Source organism: Canis aureus, chromosome 19 (assembly GCF_053574225.1).
Source record: "Canis aureus isolate CA01 chromosome 19, VMU_Caureus_v.1.0, whole genome shotgun sequence".
NCBI classification, from domain to species: Eukaryota; Metazoa; Chordata; class Mammalia; order Carnivora; family Canidae; genus Canis; species Canis aureus.
The window spans coordinates 31204657-31226955 of record NC_135629.1 but is presented as its reverse complement, the minus strand read 5'-3'; the positions used below and the strand labels follow the sequence as shown (position 1 = coordinate 31226955).

Sequence of the window (22299 nt, the reverse complement as noted above, 5' to 3'; positions counted from 1 at the left end):
TCTCTTTCTCTCTTTCTCACTCTCTCTCTCTTTCAAATAAATAAATAAAATCTTTAAACAAACAAACAAGCAAAAGCTAGCACTTCAACTGAGGAGTCTTTTCAAATGGTAGACCAGGAATTGAGATCCAAGAGACTCAAATCTGATTCCAGAGATCATTGTCTTTTTATAACACCAAAGATAACAGTAGGAACTAAGATTTTTTCCCCCCATCTAATTTTGGTCAAGCCAGGAAATGTTGCTCTGTGCCAGGCCCTGGGCTAGGTGGTAGGAATACAGAGATGAATAATAAGTCAAGATCCTTGTCCTTAAAGAGGTCACAGTCTAATGCAGTATTTCTCGAACTATATTCCTCAGAGCACAAGTGTCCTGGTAAAAAGGGCTCCATGGCCCAACTACTTTAGGAAAAGTGGTTTACTCAATATCCTTTTGGATGTTTTTCAAACCTATCCCAATTCTAAATTAAAGAAACTGTTTCTTTACTCCAGTGTTTCTCAAATTGAATTCAGTTTTGCTTTGCTATAAAATACATACCTTGAGATGAGCTTACAAATGTCAACATAGAGGCATTCTACCTTTAGCTTAAACAAACAGATAATTGGCACTTTTAAGAGAAAATAAGGACAATGAAAGCATTTTCATACAAAGCACACTGTATTTCAACCAGAAAGGCAAGTGAATTTAAATGCTGTCCAAACTGAGAGTATGTCTGTCCACTTGCTACAATGAGAAAGTAAGCAATGAATAAAAACAGGTTATGGGATGCCTGGGTGACTCAGTGGTTGAGCATCTGCCTTTAACTCAGGATGTGATCCCAGGTCTGGGGATCGAGTCCCCCATCGGGCTCCCTGCATGGAGCCTGTTTCTCCCTCTGCCTGTGTCTCTGCCTCTCTCACTCTGTGTCTCATGAATAAATAAATAAAATCTTAAAAAAAAAACAAAAAAAAAAACAGGTTGTGTGTGGGTATCTGTTTTGCTTATGCAGGCAGTGGGAGAGGTGTCCAGCCTTCTGGAACATTAGGAGAAATTGTGGTAAGATCAAATCCTTGATATCCATAGGGGTTGCAGCCAGGGAAACTTTCTGGCATCCAGTGGGTAGATGGTGACAATTCCCTCATCAATCAGTTCCAAAGGATAGGCCTTCAGCTGGCTACAGCATCAATGGCTAGTCTCTCACCAGGCCAGTTCTGCAGTATGATTTGAGAATTATTCCTGGAAGCTAAGCCTCAGCCTGTTTCTCTGGGACTGCAAATGATTCTTTGAAATGCCTCATATCCCTTAATAAATTCCTTTTCTATTTAAACCAGCCAGAGCACGGGCACCTGGGTGGCTCAGTGGTTGAGCATCTTCCTTCAGCTCAGGTCGTGATCCCGGGATCCTGGGATCGAGTCCTGCATCAGGCTCCCGACAGAGAGCCTGCTTCTCCCTCTGCCCCTGCGTCTCTGCCTCTCTTTCTCCATGTCTCTCATGAATAAATAAATAAAATCTTAAAAAATAATAATAAAATAAAAATAAAGTAGCCAGAGCAGATTCTGGTGTTTGTACCAGGTGTTATACCCCTGGCCATAGTTTCTGCTCCCACTTCCAGCATCCAGGCAAATGACTATTTTAACCATTCACAACCTAGCGTTTCCCTCTCAGGAAACTCTAATCTAGCAATATTTTTCTGTGGAATCTCCACTGCCCTCCTTTACCTTCAAGCTATAAGTAGTCAATGAGACTAACCCCAAGTTCTAGGATCCCACCTGTATTCCTTGCCAATTTAATCTTCTTTCTTAGCCTAAGGCTAGTCTACTTATTGTATGAAATATACCTTTCTGTCAGTCTACATGGCAACATCTTGGGCTAAGTCAAAAGCCTAGCTCTTCATTTATCTTTAGAGTTGTAAATATGTCCCTGGATACACCAGTGCTTTGAACCCAGTATTTATCTTTCAATCTATCCCATTCATCAATGATCATTTAGCTCTTTTTTTTTTTTTTGGTTACACTTTGCATAGCTCTTCCAAAGTGTTAAGAAATCTGTCAGAGGAATTTCAAAACAGGAGCTGGGTGGTCTGCGTACTAAAGCAGGCAAGAATGCCAGGAAATTGTCCTACTTCCCAGCTTAGTGAGTGACTGCAGAACGCAGGCAAACTGAAAGGGTATCCACCCCCTTGAGAGGATGTCCTCAGTGCCTTCACAGGCTCACAGTTCAAGAGCAGAGTCAAGGCCACTGAGAAAAGGTTACTGAAAAAGTGCTCAAGGAAAATATTTAGTCATTTTATGGGAGGAAAAAAACCACATTTCTTGATGTAGTGGTTTTAAAAAGATTTAGATCCATCATGTGAATTCCCACAGAACCCTACTTAGCCCCCTTATCTATGTCAAAGCAAACTTAGTTTCACATCAACGGTGCTTCTCATTTATCTTAATGCTAAGGATTTATTTCTTATGCAAAATTGTTCACTTTCACCAGCTTGGAACTTAAAAAAAAAAAAGATCACATTCTCTTCTTTAAGAATTTCCATTAAGCCAAGATGTCATCAAGCTGAAAATCTGCAGACACAATTTTGGCTTAATTCTACAGGAAACTCAGAGAAGTGCCCGATCCAAGCAACAGCGGATTATCATGGGCACTGCTGACAGATTCTTAACAGTGTTGGGAAGAGAAAAAACATAGGTGGTATATGACAATTTACAAAGATTTTTGCTCTAACCTAAAGTTGGACCAATAAGTTAGTCTAGACTGCCCCATGACTGTCTGTGGCCAGGAAACTGCATTCTTCAAGGGGAAAAAAAAGGTTACAGTTGAAACTCAGAATGATTTTGTCCCCATGATAAATAAATAAATAAATAAATAAATAAATAAATAAATATATTTATTTATCTATAAAAATTTTTATCTATAAAAATTTACACACACACACACACACACACACACACACAGGACCTGGGTTAATAATCTGGTATCTGGAAGCATGCACATTATCACAGAGATAAAAATTAAGCCTACAGATGATAAACTACATAGAGTGTTCACATCTCATGTATGTTATTTATTTATTTAGGCACCATAGAGTCATAATCAAAATGAGAGTAGGTAACCAGAATAAAGTTATCAAGTTACCTATGGAGTATCATAGAAAAATAATGACATGATTTCAAGGAAAAAGAGTCAGACTTGAATCAAATATTTCTCTTTTTTTTAAAGATTTTTTTATTTATTAATGAGAGACAGAGATTGAGAGAGAGAGAGAGAGAGAGGCAGAGACACAGGCAGAGGGAGAAGCAGGCTCCATGCAGGGAGCCCAACATGGGACTCGATCCCGGGGTCTCCAGGATCAGGCCTTGGGCTGAAGGCAACGCTAAGCCACTGAGCCACCTGGGCTGCCCCAATCAAATATTTCAGGCAGAAAGATAGATATTAACAGTTATAATCTGCATAGCATAGTCACAGAAACTTCAAAACAGTTGGAACCCAACAATTAACCCAAGGTTAAAACCCAGAACATCAATATTTATTAGTGTACTTTCTGGCTCTGTGTCCAATTAAGCCCCCAAATCTCCTTAGACTTAATCCCCCTGATCATATGGATGTCTAATACCTGTCAATGCAATTTTCTTGATTGCTAAGGAAACACTCCCTATTCATTCCATTAGTCTTTATCATCACTATATTAAATTATCCCCCCTTGTGTTTTCCCTCAGCCACCATTTGTGTACCATTGCAGCGCTGTTTTCCCAGAGTCTCAGCCCTTAGATGTCAGTGGCGATTGGGTTCTTTTCTTCTTTTTTCTCATCAATTAAACCATCCCAGCATCTTGCAAATGACCAGGCAACTGCTTTAAGACTCTAACTTGTAACTTAAGCTTCCTACCAAGCTCTTTAATTAAGCCACAATATCATTGCTTCTCTGGTGTACAAGATAATCATCTAATTCCCTTTTGTTAAACTATTCGGCCTTTGGCCTTACAGTTTATTCACTTGGGAACTAGATTACAGCTTCTCAGACTAAAGCTACAGTGGCATTATTGTGACTTGTTAACAAGTTTAATTAACGCCACACAATACCAGCCCAATTTCTGGCTTAATACCCTCTCCTTTCATATAGCTGTACCCTCATTTTGCCTTTAATAACCCTCTTGAATAGTATTTTTCCAAGTGTTCTCAACTCATTCCTGTTGAATTACAACATTCCTACTGGAATGTGGCTGCTCAATTTTAAGACTTTAAAATTTTTGGTCTGGGTTTGCAGTTGCATGTTTGGTGGATCAACTAAAGGACGATAAGAAAATGGTAAAATTATCTTCATTGATGGCATCTAAATTGATAGAATAAAACACATCTTATGACACTTCTTCACATGCCTTATCTTAGATAGATGGGCAGAGTAGATATTACTATGTCCATTTTATTGATCACCAGCTTCCAAATCATGTCAATGCATACTAAGCCCATGATGTTGCTTCAACAAACACAGCTCCTTTTATGTCATTCTATTTTTTTTTAACAGTCTAAATAAGACAATCGTTTGAACAAACAGGATGCTGGCTCTTAAATAAGAACAGTTTGAAAGCCTCTATTATAGAAGAAGGAATCAAAGTTCAGCACACAAATGAATTTACCAAAGCCAAACAGCAAATTATTGAAAAAGCAAGGGCATGGGATCCCTGGGTGGCTCAGCAGTTTAGTGTCTGCCTTTGGCTCAGGGCGTGATCCTGGAGACCCAGGATCGGGTCCCCCATCGGGCTCCTTGCATGGAGCCTGCTTCTCCGTCTGCCTGTGTCTCTGCCTCTCTCTCTCTCTTTCTCTCTCTCTCTCTCTGTGTGTGTGTCTCTCATGAATAAATAAATAAAATTTAAAAAAGAAAAAAAAAAAGAAAAAGCAAGGACAACAACTTGGGTTTCCTACCCCCAAGGACCAACACTTGTTTCTAATACACTTACAGTCTCTGGAAGGTAGAATGCCAAAAGAATAGGGAATGAATTTGTGAGCTCCTTCTCATGAGTTCATTATATTTTTAAATCGCCTCTAGACAAGCTAGATATTTCTTACTGATTCATTAAGTCATTCCTTTACCAATAAGTTTACCCTGCACCAACCACTATACTATCCTGGAAAACCTAAAGTACAAGAATTGAATACTGTTTCTGTACCATCAAGCATACCAGGGGGACATCCATAAAGGAATTAAAGACCCAGAGAAAATCATTGACAATGTAGAACAAATGGCATATCTAGTCCTAAGAAAAAAAAGCTAGTAAGGAGGTTAATATTAAAAGAAGAGAAAAATAAATAAATAAATAAATAAATAAATAAATAGGAGAGAGAGAGAGAGAGAAAGAAAGAGAAAGAAGAAAGAAAGAAAGAAAGAAAGAAAGAAAGAAAGAAAGAAAGAAAGAAAGAAAGAAAAGAGAAGTAAAGGATGAATGACAGTGTGAATCAGAGGTTCTTCACCACTTTTCAACTTACAAAGAATGCAAATTTATGCCACTTGACATCTCTAGGGCTCAATCTCCTCATGTGCAAAGCTCATATGATATTACTAGTTCCCTCTATTCTGCAAAGTCTACTGTGAAAATACCACAAGATAAAAACTTCAACGGCTTTTAGAAAAACATAAGGTCATCTACAAATAAAGTAACAGGGAAGGGTATTGCTTGGCTGAATGATGAAGGATGTAAGCTGGTAGAGAATAAACTACTTCTTTTACTTTCCTAAATCATTTAATAATATTTTAAAGTCATGATCATTTTTAAAAACTGAGAATACTCCAAATAAACATACTTGCAAAAAAGAGTCCCAAGGTGAAAAACTTGGTCAAAAGAAAACTTTACGATTCTGTGTAGAAGGGCTCCATCACTGGTCTCAATCCTCATACCCTAGGAAATTTAGTTCAACCACTCAAAATGTATCAGCTGAGAACTTCTTTTATGGCATGTCCTATTTGAAGTTGTGGGGAGAGTTTGGTGAGCAAGATAGGCTCAATCCCTGCCCTCATGGGATGTAATTCTCCTGACGGGGAATAGAATAAGGAGATAGGGAAACACCTACCTAAGCAAATAAATAAATGTGGGAACAAGATCATTTTAGTGTGTATCAGTATGAAGACCATAAACCAGATGATGATGTCAGAGATAGTGACTTACAAAGTTAGCAGGAGAAAGGTGTTCCTTTAGGTCAGGTAATGAAGGAATGGCCTTTAAAGGGAAGTAGCATGTGAGTAGAGACTGGAATACAATATTGGAAAAATTACAAAATCCTAAACCAGAGCTGCCCCAAGGGAAACCCAAGGACAAGGCTGAGAGGCAGGGATCACATGCAAACTTGATGTGCTAGAGAGATAAGGGTATGAAAGGAATATCATGGCAATGAGAAAATTAACCCCATCTTGATGAAGAAAAGCCCTTTACAAGCTTGATGCTAATCCACACAATCTTTCTTTATTTACCAAGTTCATTTGGTGTCTGTTTTGGCCACTTGAAAAAAGCCAGAAGGGCAAATTTGGACCAACCCTGAAAGGGGAGACCTTGGAAACACCAGCCACATTTTTTCCCTTGTGAGACCTTCAATGGGCACTGGAGGGTCAAGAAGCCCCAACATGGCTTCTTTTATTGATCAACTACAAGTCAGTGGGTCCTTGATATGGTTTGTAATCCAAAGAGGTCAGAGAAGAAAGGCTTGAAAAGCTAAAGATATATTGTGTCAATGGGAAATTCTGGTGAGAATCTGATGACTTCAAGATTGGGACCACACCATAAGATGCCCGGGCTGGCTATTCCCATCTTCTGAAAGTCACTGCATGCTGTCAGGTAGCTTGTTCTACAGAGCTCTCCCTTAAGTTCTTGTCACTGCTTCCCCCTCTCATCCTTCAGGCCTAGGGGAGGAGAGGTAGGTAAGAGCCCCTACTAGTACCAGCTTACTACACTCTCCCCTGCACTTCTGCTAGGAAGATGGGGATCTGAACAAAGGCCAGAAATGTAGCTGGGACTCTTGGGTGTTCTCCTCATGGAGATAATCACTGAACCTAGAATTCTGGAGGAAGTTTCTAGAAAATACATCATCAAGAGACAGCAATGGATTGATGAGTAAACTTTAGGAAGTGCCCAGAGTGAGGAAGCAGGAAGAAAAGCTGAAATATGAGACAGAGAAATAACAGTTGGGAAGAAAAGAAGCAGAAGCAGAGACAGTGTTTTGTCCAGAAACAAAAAGGAAAATCTTAAGAAGAAGGAGTAGGTCAGGGAGTGATAACAGAATAGCCCTCAGACATAATGAGTGAGATCCGTGGTGCCAAGTTGAAGGTAAAGATAAGAGTGGCCTGTTGTAATGATGCAATCTGGAAGCCTGGAGAAGTCCATGAGCCCACTTCCTACACTGCAGGCAGAGTGTACCATTAAAACCCCAGGGAGGGAGTTGCCTCCGTGACTTACTCTGCCAACATCCACTATATTCCTGATATGAGCAAGGGGCTGGGGAGAACTCATTCACTACTGCAGCTTTGCTCTCTGATGCATCTGAAAGCTGACCCTGATGTACTCTGAGTTTCATCCCAGAAAAAGGCACAGCAATTGAGCAATTCCCCAGGCACAGGGGGACAGAATTTGAGAATGATGGAAAAATATGATTCCCTTCCTTCTCTGGGCCTCTGGGGTTGTGTCATTGTATCCTGTAGTTGCAAAAGGGGTATGTTGGGCAAGCATTAGGTGATTTCAATTCAATTTAAAGCAATAAGTATTTGCTGAAAATTTACATATGCTTAGTAAGGAGACAGGTGCTATGAGAGGCAGAATTAAATGAAATTTTCCTTACCTTCCTTTAGCAAATAGCTTCATGCTAGAAACAAAATGAATGCACAGGCAAGAAAGAGGAGGAAAAAAATACTCCAAAAGACAAACACAATGCACTTCTCATGATTAGTGAAATAGTATGGAGATAAAGGCAGAAGAATTTAATATCTCATTTTTGCTGTTGCTGTTTATGTGTTTTCTAACATTTCCATGTTTGGCATGAATTAGTATTGAAATCAGGAAGAAAAAAGCAATATATATTTTTTTAAAAAGCTCCTTTCTAAAAAGAAGGAGACCCTTGGTAATCAAAGCTAAGACAGCCCTGGGCCGAATCCCAGACACACTTCTTCCTAACAGCTTGGGCAAGTTCCTTAATCACTAGGTGCCTAAATTTTCTCCTTATAAAATCTGTAGACAGGTGTTTTCTGGTAAGAAACAAGACCATAACCTGCAAGAAACTTGTGAAAATAAAAAATTCTTTAAATGTTACAAGCTTACTTTAGTTGGCATCTCAAACTAAAATTCCCAGAGTTGCTGAGTTACTCATAAGGATTTTTAGAAGAAATGATGCTTAGAAGTAGAGGTGGCTCACACTCTAGCTCCATCCATTACTTACCAATAACCGACCTCAAATAAGTTATTTATTTCCGCTATTGGAATCTCAGTTAAGACTTCATCTATAAATGGGGATAGTACTAGAACCCATCTCCTAAGGGCACTGTGAAGAAAACGCACGTCAAAGGCTACCATGGAACCTGGCACGGAGTAAGCATCTAACTAATGTTTACATATGATTATAATTATAACCTGAAAAGGCTGGTGCTATTCCAGACAAATCTGAGAGAAGACAGGCATGAGGAGGAACATGCCTTTTCAATCTTCCTATCACCAGTGCTTTGCACAGGGCCCTATCATAAAGTGGAGGGTTGATAAATATTTGTGAATGGATGAACAAATAAACGTGCCAATTATCCCCTCCTATCAAGGGTCACATTTATGTTACTAACCTGGCCTAAACAAATGGAAAAGATACATTTTTAAGTGCTTAACTTCGATTCAATGAGTTTAAAAATTAATTCATTTCATAGAGTTCTCTGAGTTTATTCAGTACGGGGTAGGAGAAGCCAGAGGCAGTTTTACAGCTTAAATATACTACCTGGTTATTCAACTTCCAGTGAGAAGCTTAACCCACTGGGAAGAATCGGAGGGCTTCTTTCATCTCTCAGAATCCAAGTAATCATCTTTAAAGGAAAAGTCAGTGTAGAAAAAAGAAAGCAGAGGGCCAATGAAGGAGGCGGGACTGAAAAAAGACAAAAAGAGAAGAAGAAACAGACAATGGAGAGGAGAAAGAGTCTCTCCATCCTAGAGCCATATTTTACTAACCCACACTGTCTGATACACTATTTTGTCAGCATCTTCTAGCTCCAGTCTCCAGCTAACAGACGAAGAGGAGGTAGCTTCCAAGTAATGGTCCATACAGGTGAAATCTTGTTGCAGATGTAAAGGGAAAAGCTTTTCTACACTGGAAAATATATACTGACATAAATGTCACCAACTCTACCTAAAGGAGAAAAGCAAAATATCAGAAAACGTGAATTCAAGTAAATATCCTCCACAGCTTAATATGCAATGTTTTCTTGAATATTTATCCATCCTTCTGAGCACTGCTCAAATGTTACTTCCTCAGAGAAGCCCTCCTTCACCACTCAGCCTGGGCTGGGGCTTTCTTACATGCTCTAGCAGCTCCTGGTACCCTTCCACTAGAGTGGGTACCACTGTTATAATAAGGTAATTATTTAAATAATTAATTGTTTATTATCTGTGTCTTCCACAGGATGCATGCCAGTTCCACGAGGGCAGTGTTCCTGTCTACCTGTTCACCCTGAAATCACCCAAACTTGCACACGCCTCGCAATGAAACAGATAAGCAAATATATACATACACACACAGTTTCTCCTCATCATTTCTGAACTCTGTATTTGTGAATTTGCCTACTCATTAGAATTTACCTGTAACTCCAAAATCAATGTGCATGGCACATTTGCAGCCACTTGTGGGCATGCACAGGGTGGTGACAGATTTGTCTCCAGACACATGTTCCCAAGTGAGGTTGAACAAAATGACACTCTGCCTTCTTGTTCCAACTTTCATACTGTAAATAACTCTCTTTTCTGGGGTCTATTTAGTGCTACGTTTTTCACATTGTTGTGCTTTTTGCTGGCATTACCCTGTTTAAAGTGGCTCCCAGGTATAATAGTGCTGTAGGGCTACCCAACATTCCTGAGTGCAAGAAGGCTGCAATGTGCAAAATGGAGAAAATACAAGTGTTCAATTCACTTCATTTGGGCATGAGTTACAATGCTGTTGGCCACGCGTTCAGTGTTAACAAATCAACAATAGAAATTAAGTTATGTGACTTTAAACAAAAAAACAAACGTAAAACGAAGTTATGTGCTCATCAGTTAACCACAATGTGTGGCCAGAGACTTGCAGGAACCCTGAATTTTCCCTAAGAGCAATGGTTAAGCCTTCATTAATTCAATGTTTGTGGCAACTTTCTAGAACATAAATGCTATAAAAACCGAGCTTCAATTGCATGTATATTGAGCATATACATGTGTATTCAGTAAGTTTGTGTGCATGTATGCACATGTGTGTATGTTTAGTAGCTCTCCTCTATTTTGGAATCCTACAACCTGTCCTAAAAATTGTGAAAGGGGATGCCTGGGTGGCTCAGTGGTTGAATGTCTCCCTTCAGCCCAGGGCATGATTCTGGAGTCCCAGGATCAAGTCCCACATCGGGTTCCCTGCATGGAGCCTGCTTCTCTCTCTGCTTATGTCTCTGCCTCTCTCTCTCTGTGTGTCTCTCATGAATAAATAAATAAAATCTTTAAAAAAAATTGTGAAAGGTATGGATACTGGAGGTTGAGGGGAAGTATATACACATATAGAGCCTTAACACACACAACTATAGGGTAGGGATGGGGGGTGTTGACATTCACATGATAGTCTAAGGGAATGTTCTTACTCCATAGAGTTGTGTACTGTGGTGACACTTCACACCAAATACAAATACACACACACACATTTGCAAATGATTCTGAGCATGCATGGCTTCTTTTTATGTACCACAGGTATAAACCCTAACAGACAGAGACATCAATATTGAGGGAGAAAGAGATTAGAATAGACAAATACATATATATCCTATATGGCACATTCAGTTTTACTTCAAATGGCTTACACTGGTTGAGATTTAAATTAAACACCAGCAAATTCCGAATTATATGTGTCCCCAGAAAAAGGAAAACATGTTATAAAGCACTGACTTAAGACATCCCCTAAAGTGAACTAAACACAGAGAGAAAACCTAGGGTTGCCTAGATATATATATTGCAGCAAGAATATTGATGTTAACCTCTTTTGTTTGCTTTCCTAAGATTCTCTAGATTCTCAGGTCTGGATGGCAGGCAGTAATATAAATTTAAGCTTCTTTGACATCCAGGCTCTTTGTAGGCAGTAACTACTATTAAGCACCTGACTCCGTGTCCCTTGAACAACAGACTATATTTCTTAGTGAAGCTTCCAATAAGATTGTTGGTTGAGGATGAAAATAGAAAAAAAAAGAAAGAAAAAAAGTCCCAGTAAATGGTTCTGTGGAAATTCTGATAGGAACTAGAATAATTATACCATTAATAATTCAGTGTTGGTTGGAAACTATACAATTGTGAGTGATTTATACAGACCAGAGTTGGCATATGTTGTACCACAGGTGGATGCGAGGTCACCAAGAAACCACTTCACAGTTTTCCCAGAAGTGTAGAGTCAAAAAGGTCACTTGTGGTAAAAGATCTTCTGGATTAGTCTTTTAAATCAATGCATGAATTAAAGACAATTTACATATAAATAGGCTAATACTCTGGCTTTGAAATTAAATGAATTTTTAAAAGATTTAAGTAACTGCGGAAAAGGTCAGTTAGGCATTAAGTATACATAATGTGATTTTTGAAAACTACTTGTCTTGTTGGTTTATTAATATTTTGTATTCATTGTCAGTGCCGTTCTAAAATTTGTGTGCATAATTAACAACGCACCAAAGTCAAAGACAGGCCCTCAAACTAAGAAATGTATTTCACAAATCAGTATTTGGAAGAACAGGTCGAGAAACTGGACCCAAAAATAGTCAAAATTAGTATTAACACATTAGATTTGAACATATCACAACATACCTTAAAAAGCATAATATCATTCAAGTGAAATCTACCTTGACATTTAGCTTCCCTGATAAATCAGAGGCCTCCCAAAACACAAAAGCTATAAATGGTCTACTGAGTTATCAGGGAAGAAGCATGATCACTATCTGCAATCCCAATTAGCCCCTTTGGGAGTATAAATCTCAAGTTTTTTCCAAGTGTGATGAAGAAACAAAGCAGAACTTGTATAATATCAAACTCATCCCTGCCACCATCACTCTAATAAGCATTAGAGTCCTTTAAAAAATGTTCAACCTCAGGATGAATAGGTGGAGCACAGGGTATTTTTAGGGCAGTAAAACTATGCTGCCTGACACTACAATGATAGATACATGACATTATGCATTTGTCAAGACACATAGAATGAACAACACAAAGAGTGAACCCTAATGTAAAGTAGGGACTTTAGTTGGTAGCATTGTATCAATATGGATTCATCAGTTATAAAATTAATGACACTAATGCAAGATGTGAAAAGTAGGGGAAACTGGGTAGACGGAGAGAAGGTACATGGGAACTTTGTAGTTTTTGCTCAATTTTTCTGTAAACCTAAAACTTCCCTAGATAATTAAGTCTATTTTTAAAAATGGTGGATCAAATTTAAGAATATACTCAAAGACACTTTCCTTAGATTAATGGTTTACGCACTATACTCTCAGGAGCCTTCTCCATCCTAGGAGATGAGTCACTGACCACTTGGTTTGGGGATATCTAGGGAAATGGAGCAGGAGAGAAGAGTAAGCAATGGAAATGAAGCCACTCCATCTGAGCCCAAATTCCCACCCCTGTTTCAGACAGAGCAATTCCCCTTTCATCTGTTGTACATATCGTTCCCCACACTTGAGTCCATGAAAGCATAAGTTCCCCAGCTAGAGAAGAAAAAGGAATGAAAACCACTGATGCAAACTCAACAGAAATACCTAGCTAATACTCTGAATAAACACTGAACTCAAACTTCCCACCTGACCATTATTACAGCCTACAATTGAGCTAAGCAGAAGCTCAGTGAACATCTTGGAGGGAGTCCAACTGATCAGTACTTACTGAGCATCAACCATGCACCCACTATTCCTGGAGTATATGTAACATATTTTGAAGATACAAGTGAAATGTAAAGCCCTATTCCAGACCTCAAGAAACATAAGGAGAGATAAAGCTAATACTCATAATAAAATATGGAATCAGAGTATGTCTGAAGCACCCAGCACCCAACGCAAACCAGATTTTAGCTCCTCTGTCAGGTATCAACAAATTGCCAGCCCTGAATGGTGTCAAAGCAAGTACGAAAGAGAACATTCCAATCCCTAGATTTCCTAAATCTTTGTCTCCCTTTAAAAAGGCAAAATGAATGCTAACTAAGTCAGACAATCAGCGGTGGATAGTGTCTTTACTACAGACATACATAAAAAAGAACAGAGGCAGAATGTAAGCAATGCTTAACTGTTTTGTTAGAGTCGGTTGCCTGCATGCCTCTTGCCCAAACTACTGACTCCCCATCAGTACTCACTAATGAATCAGTTCCCAGGATCTTGCAGGTGGTGGGCTCCTTCCAAACAAAGGCACAGTGGGCTGGAAGATTTGGTGACCTCTCTCAGGGGCTGTTGAGAGATGCCCTGCCCTGATAGCAGCAGAAGCAGCTTCCAATCAAGATGGCTCACTGCCCAAGACCTCCTCACCCTACCCCTGCAGAAATAAACACTTTAGACACCATTATCCCTCTAATTCCCAGCACTACACTACAGAGAAAACACTCCACCGTTTATGACAGGCACAGGGTTTTTTTTGAAGCTTGTATGTGTGTTATGCTATAAATTACCCTGTTTGTGGGTGTGAGAATAAATATCCATGTATATAAATGTGTGTGTACGTACACACACACACACACACACACACACACAGAGTATGTTACAGTTAAAACCATACTGTCGACAGCCACTCAAATCCAGAGAAATTTATGGCTGTAAATACAGGCACACATTCAGGATAAAGAAAAGAGAATTATAAATACTTCGACAATTACCAGAATAAATGAACTGCCTGAGGAACACAACCATTTGCAACATTGCTAGGCCAGGTGACACTGATGACCAGCAGACCTTTTGCAAATGAACAACTGGGAGATGACGCATGATTAAAAATGCAAAACTGCTACACGCAAATAACATATTTTATTTGACAATGAACTCTGGCCTCAAAGGCACCAATGCAATCTACAAGCAAAGTGCTTTTTGGTAATTCACTTGCCCACTGAGGTCCACTACTGAGGAATCATACTACAGGACTTTCTTAAAGTAGGCGGAATTATTTACAGCCACTAGTAATTGCATTTTGAAACTATCCTTTAGTTATACAATTTCTTTTTTTCTTTCCACTGAGAATTGACAGTTTGTGCTTTACCAACATGAGACCCAGAAGTTGTTAGGAACTTGCATAATACATTAGCTATGAGTTGCTGAAGAGTGGGCTTTAAATACATACAGGAAAATTAATAGCTGCACTAAAGTTGGTGGGCAGATGTCCTTTTGTTGAAACTAGAACAGCAAAGGCTGAAGCAGTTAAAAACTGAAAAAAATAAAGGATTCCAATGCCTGTAAGATACAAGAAGGCTCAATGGAGAAGCCCTCATTTCCTCAGTGTCAATATAATCTGACTCCACTGTATGTCCTTTCTTTTATATACATACATACACATACATAGGACATTTAAAGATTTCTTTTTAATAAACTATAATTAAAAGTAAAACATAAATGTCTTAGGTCTCAGAATCAGATGTTGAGAAGAGACCTTACATACAAGTGATTTATTAAAGAATAGCTCCCATGAGAAACTCCTGAGGCAATAGCAATAAGCCAGACAGGGAGAGGCAAGAAGCCACACAAGGGTAGGATTTAGGATACAGCTCTTTGAAGGGAGTCTTCCCACCTGGGCAAGGGATTTGGCCTTTCACATTTCTCTCACCACTCAATCACGGGCTGAGAGCTGCCTTTCCAGGTCTGGGCAGGCCCAGCAAAACCTGTAGCTCCAGCTGATCCTGGAAAGATGCAGCACTGGAAAGAAGACTCAGAAGCTGATGTGAGCCTCACAAAGATGGCAAAAGACAGCAGGGGGATCTGGGTAGTTCACTGGCACCTTCTATTACAAAGCAACAAATGGCCCATATTTTGTGCCATGAAAACTCCGGATGATCTTTTTTTAAGATTTTATTTATTTATTTGACAGAGAGAGAGAATGCACAAGCAGGGGGAGCAGCAGAGGGAGAGGGAGAAGCAGGCTCCTATCTGAGCAAGGAGCCAGACGTGGGCCTTGATCCCAGGACCCTGAGATCATGACCTGAGCTGAAGGCAGATGCTTAAAAGACTGAGCCACCCAGGTGTCCCAGATTTTTTTTTTTATAAAAGCAAGTATAGAATAAAATTTGGAGAATTCAAGTAGTACAGAAAGGTAGAAAATAAGTCTCCCTTCTCTCACCCTTGCCACTACCTTCTTTCTAAAGCTGATCCTTTTTTTTTTTTTTAATTGGAGTTCAATTTGCCAACATATAGCATAACACCCTGTGCTCATCCTATCAAGTGAAGCTGATCCTTATTTATAGTTTTCTCTAAATCCTGCTGAGGGAAGAACACACACACATATACACAAAATGTATCTGTATAAATATTAATTTTAAAAATATAGATTGGACTATGATATTCAAACTGTCCTTACTTTATTTCACCTAAGTATATATCTTGTATATATTTTAGATGATAGATAGATAGATAGATAGATAGATAGATAGATAGATAGAAGATAGCAAAGAAAAAGGATAAGAGAAAAATGGAAGGATGGAGGGAGGGATGGAGGAGGCGGATGGAGTGAAGGACACTGCAGTTCATTGATTCTAAGATAAACAGTTTTTCATATTTTAACATTTCTATAATCAGATATCTTATAATTGACAGCATTTGAGATTTGATAAAAATGCAACAGATAGACATATAAATATAGTTATAGATAGATGACAGCTGAGCACACACAGTTCTATCACATGAGAGGCCATACAGGATAGAAGTTAAGAGTATATTAATACATTGTCCATTATTGAAACACCATTGCATTCTGGGAATAAGCACACTATTTGATACGGCTAATATTCTTTTAATAATATGAATTATATTCATAAACTTTTACTGTAAGTTTTCATCATGAGTCCATGAATGAGACTGGTTTATAGTTTCCTATTTTGAGCTCCTTCGTCAGATTCACCAAAGTCTGTGTTATGTTGGCTTCATAAAAACACATTGGCAGTTTTCCTTCTTGGTGTTGTGGATAATTTATTTTTATAATTCTTTTACTATGTAGTATCAGATTCAGAAAGTACAAAAGCACATGGACTTAAAAGTATCTGCCTCTTACCTGTCTTCTAGTTGCTACTTTCTGAGGTAACCATTGTTCTCAGTTGCTTTTGTATTCCTCTCTAGATATTATATGCAGGTGTGCATGCAAGTGCATGCACACATGCGGACACACTCAAAAGGTGATGTAATAGATACGAGGCTCTTGCTTTTTTTTCTCCCCTTAATATATTACAGAGATTGTCCCACAGCCACACACAAAACCTCTGTATCCTATCTAATGACTGCACAGTGTTCCATTGTGCAGATATAAATAAGCTTTGCCAATTCTCATTTTAAATAGTATTATCATTACCTGTTCCTTAAAAGTTTCATATAATTTACCTCTGAAAGCATGAAGATATGTGGCTTTCTTTTACTTTTTTTAAGATTTTATTTATTTATTTGACAAAGAGATAGAACCAGAGAGCACAAGCAGTGGGGGAATGGCAGAGAGAGAAGGAGAAGTCACCTCTCCGCTGAGCAGGGAGTGAGAGGCAGGGCTCAATCCCAGGACCCGGGGATCATGACCAGAGCTGAAGGCAGGTGCTTAACTGATGGAGCCACCCAGGCACCATTGTGGCTTTCTTTTAGATCTCTGATAACTTCCTCAGATTTTTCCAATGTTATTGAAGTTCTTCCTAACCTTATTTACCTATTTAAAAAAATCCATTCCATCAAGATTTTTAAAGTTCTATGCAAAACACTTTGCAAAAGTTCTCCTTTTATTCTTTTAATTTCTTCTTTAATCATGGTTCTTCCCCCCCTTCACTTTTAATTTTGTGTTTTTGTTCTCCTTATCTTTTTCTTGAGTAGGTTAGTAGGTGAATTATTTCATTCCTTTGCATTGCTTTCAAAGAAACAGCACTTGGGTTTATTCAAGATACTCACTGGGTTTGTCTTAGACTAGAGAATTTCATTTTTGACTGTATTATTTGGTTCTTTCTGCATTCCTTCTATTTTCCTATTCTTAAATCCAATGTTTAATTCCTTTATGTTATAGATTGACTATGCCCTCTCAAAATTTATATGTTGAAACCTAATCCCCATTGTGATGGTGTTTGTAGATAGGAACTTTGGAAGGTAATTAGGTTATGTCAACTCTGCTAAATAACCAGAAAAAAAAAAAATATGGGATTAGTGTCTTTATAAAAGAGACCCCAGAGAGCTCTCTCCCCTTTTGTCCATGTGAAGACACAGCAAGAAGACAACCTCTGTGAACCAAGAAGTGGGCTCTCACCAGATGCTGAACCTACTGGAGCGTTGATCTTGGACTTCCCAGCCTCTAGAACTGTGAGAAATACATGTTCGTGGTTTAAACTGCCTAGTTTGTGGTATTTTGTTAAAACAGCCCAGATGGACTAAGGCACTTTCTCATTCTTTTTGTTGTTATATAGGTGTTCAGAGATATACATTTTCTTCTAAGCACAGTGTTTAGCAGTAGCTCATAAATTTACAAGTGTTATATTTTCATTATCCGTGCTGTCTAGATACATTTCAAGTTGGATTTTGAATGTTTCTTTGAATTAAGAGTTGCTCATCACGATGTTTTAAGATGTCTACGTTGTAAGATTTTAATAATGAATTTCTAGTTTATTGCATGGGAATCAAGTGATGGGAACTTTACTATTTCAACCTTCTTGATATTTTCTGCGATTTCTTTGTGGCCTAGAAAGGCCATGTACCGCAAATTTTCCAAAGACCTATGAAAAGGAGTTATATTCTCTATCATCAGGGTCTAAATTTAGATATAATTATCTACTTCATCTTTATCAATTATTTTGTTCAGATTATGTTTTTAATCTACTTGATTTTCCACAGATTCAGAGATTAAAATCCTCTGTTACAATGTTTCTGCTTATTTCTCCTTGCATCTTTATAGTGTGCACATCCTGTACTGCATTACTCTATCATTTGATATATCCTGAACCCCGTGTTTCAGAGGGGGCTCCATACCACAAATAGCCCAACCAAAAAATGGTTAGAAAACACAACAGGGTCTCTGTTACTCAGGATTTGACGTTTGGTTCCTGTACAACACAATTAGTCACTTCTCTTCTTTGTCTCAAATGCTTCTCTACCTCTTTTGCTTGATGTCATTAAAGAAAAGATGACTGAGTGAGTGTTAGGGAGGGTTGTGGGCTGTGCAAATGCAAAACCGCACATGGCTCTGTGGTATGGGCAGATGTCAAGCAAAGAAGGGCTTAAAGGAGAGCAAGGCAAATTCATTTGTCAGCTCTCTTCTCAGATAACAGGAGGGCAACTGATTTTTTTTTTTTTTTAGGTTTTATTTATTTATTCATGAGAGACACAGAGACAGAGGCAGAGACATAGGCCATAGGCAGAGGGAGAAGCCTGATGCAGGACTTGATCCCAAGACTCTGGGATCATGACCTGAGCCACCCAGGCGCCCAGTGCCACAGATTCTTGCACATAAAAAGTTTCAGTTCCTAGCAGTCTTGCACATCTACTCTCTCTCATCAGACACTTGCAATGCTATTTCTTTGTTTGTTTCAGAGGCCTCACAAATCCCAGCAGTGTTCACGACTGTTGCACATGGTAGTTTAGGTACATCTTACAATAGTTAATAATGCATGCTCTCCTATAATTTGAATATACCTTTGTCACAGCATAAGATGCGTGAAGTCTGATGTCAATTTTTTATATTGGCAACTAGACACTGAACACAAAACTGAAAATCATTTTATTTTTTATAAGAACACTTAATAAGATTTCATTTAAATCCTCCAAAATAAAAAAAATGTAAAATCCAGCATCCTTCATGTGACGTAAAATTTTTCTATTCGTTAAGTGGTCTGCATTTGCCTTTTAATTCTAATAAATTGTTTGGATATTTTACAAGAGATATCTTTTTTTTTCTGAAAACACTCAAAAATAATTTAACATTTCTATGTTTATCATTCATTTAGAAGCTTAATAAAAATACATTCATATTTTATATATTGGAAATACAAATGGCAGCTTAGCTTTTCATTCTTTACACCAAGGTCAGCAAACTTTTCTGTAAAGAACCAAACCATAAACATTTTAGGCTGTTGCAACTCCTCACGTCAGCTACTGCAGCACAAAAGGAACCACAGGCTATGTGTGAATGAAGGAGTGTGGCTCCACTTGGCCCAAAGGCCCAGATATAGATCTGCATCAGATCACTACTGCCAATAGACACAAATTATGTAACAAACAAAAACAAGAATGAAAACACCCCACCTTGATTATACCACCATATCTATTTTACTGAATGGAAAATAAGAAATAACTTACTTGGAATGAATAAACATGTAACAATTTATGAATATTTCTTTTTAAAAACCCATCCAAATATCATCCCTAATAATAGAACATGTATAGTAATAATTAAATTCAATTAGCTTTGATATCTTGCCAATTTTTAGTCATAGAAAAATCATAACTATACTTTCAGATTTTGTTGTTAAAAAGTTATATTCTCGGGATCCCTGGGTGGCGCAGCGGTTTGGCGCCTGCCTTTGGCCCAGGGCGCGATCCTGGAGACCCGGGATCGAATCCCACATCGGGCTTCCGGTGCATGGAGCCTGCTTCTCTCTCTGCCTATGTCTCTGCCTCTCTCTTTCTCTCTCTGTGACTATCATAAATAAATAAAAATTAAAAAAAAAAAGTAAAAGTTATATTCTCATAGTATAAGGATAAAAATATTTCCTTAATTAGCTAGATTTATTATTGTTAAACATTTAGACAGATGGGATGTGGCCTCCATTTGTACTCCTTTTTTTTTTTAATGTCTGATTTTTTAAAATTATTTATTTATTTATTCATGAGAGACATGGAGAGGCAGAGACAAAGGTAGAGGAAGAGGCAGGCTCCCTGCAGGGAACCCCATGTGGGACTTGATCCCAAGACCCTGGGATCATGCCCTGAGCCAAAGGCAGACATTCAACCACTAAGCCACCCAGGTGTCCCTCCATTGTCCTGCTATGGTCCCCACAAATCTCATGTGTAGGCCAATATACAATCGTGATCATGAGAGTTAATCCCTGCTATCTTGATTTACCTTTGAATAAATTCTAATTCATGTCCATTGACTCTATTCTAGACCAGTTGATCATTTCTCACATGGACTGCTGCAGTGGCTTTTTCATTGTTCTCCTCACATCTATTCTTGTCACCCAACCCAACCTATTTTCCACACAGCAAAGTCATGTTTTAATGCCATAAATTGGAAACTATCACTTTTGTCCTTAAGGCCCTCCAATTGCTTTCCATTGCATTCAGGAAAAAGCAGCATATGATGCTATCTAAAATCCTGCTCATCCTTACATTCCAACTTTATCTTGTGCACTCCTTTCTTTATCCAGTGCAATATTGTCACACTGGTCTTTTTTTATACCTCTACTATATTGAGGTATTTCTTGCCTCTGGCCCTTTGCATATGTCATTCCTCTGGCTGCCATGCTGCCATGTTTCTCCTGCTCCACCTCCTTTGCAGAGCTGACTTTTTTCTATCTTTAGAGCTCTGCTTAAATATCATCTTCTCAGGGATAACTTCCCAGTCCACTGGATCTAATATAGGTGACATATATGACTCTTCTTATTTTTTTTCTTTTTCTTTTAAGAGAGGGAGAAAGTGGGGAGGTGAGGGGCAGAAAGAATCTTAAGCAGATCCCTGGCCTAGCATGGAACCTGACATGGGGCTTGATCTCACAACCCTGAGATCATGAGGACAGAAGATGGGGATGTGCAAGAGGCTTCTCTGGTCATAGCTCCCCTAGGCTGGTTTCCACAGTGATGGCCCAAGTAACAAGTGAGACAAGAGGATATGAAGTGGGTCACTGAAATGTTGACATTAATTAGTTTCCCTAGACCTTTAGAGAGTATGGCTAATCTGTCCTAAAGTTACCAGTAATTATCATGGACCTATAGGTATCCTTTCAACCATTCCTCTTATATATCTTGCGGTAATTACCTGATAGGCATTTCCAGTTAGGCAGGTCATGTGGCCTTACAGATCAAGATTGGGTAAAAGAAAAATGACACTTATCAATCTCATGGCAGTATCAAGTTCTCTTTAGTTTTTTTAGTCACTAGCATTGATGGTATTATTTCATTCTTTGGTGATGATTATATGTGGAATATTTCATTGAAAAATTCAAGTTCTGTCTATAATGACAGCAAAAGTGAACCCCACCAGGTTCTATATACTGATGATGATCATGTGTGTATATCTAAAAGGAGTCCCTGAACACCATTTTTAATGGCAAACAGTGATTCCTTCTCTCAAAGAACTGAACAAAATGAGAAGTTCCCACCTTGAAACAATCTGCAAGATAGCACATTTCCTTCAATTCACACAGTATTGTTCATGAGGGTTAGAAGCATATAATATCCAACCTTCCTGTTTAACAGAACCTCGCAAGGACTCAAATGCACAGTTCATTATTGTCATTATGAAAGAATTTCTGCCAACAAATTACAGTCAGGTTACTATCATTCAATCATGCCGCTAATAGGAATAATTTCATGGTAATTGGAGTATTCTAGACAAGAGAAGAACGTAAATGGTTGCCAGAATCATTAATGATTTGTGCTGACTTTCATGGTAAAAATGACAATATATTAGTTTACCAGATGCTGGATCAAGCCATGGGCCATTAACAGGAGGGTGTTCTCAGAATGTTTTCAGAACAAATACCAGCTGGTTTATTTTCAGCTTGCAGACATAATCGCATGCATCCCATATCAGATCTACCACAATGCTGTCAGATACATCATAAATTAAAGGCTCCATGGGCTCATTATCGACTCTTATTTTTAAAAGCAACACATTGTCCTGCTGAGACCCAAAATATTAAATGAGCATTTAAAGAAACTCCAAAACGCACCACCCTCAAAAAATAAAATCACTGCCTC

At 38.5% G+C, this 22299-nt stretch overlaps 1 protein-coding gene across 16 annotated transcripts in view; it reads right to left on the bottom strand.

Moving 5' to 3' along the window:
• The window catches only part of FHIT (fragile histidine triad diadenosine triphosphatase), a 1383460-nt gene that overhangs the window by 970993 nt on the left and 390168 nt on the right, over positions 1 to 22299 (bottom strand). The window lies entirely within an intron of this gene.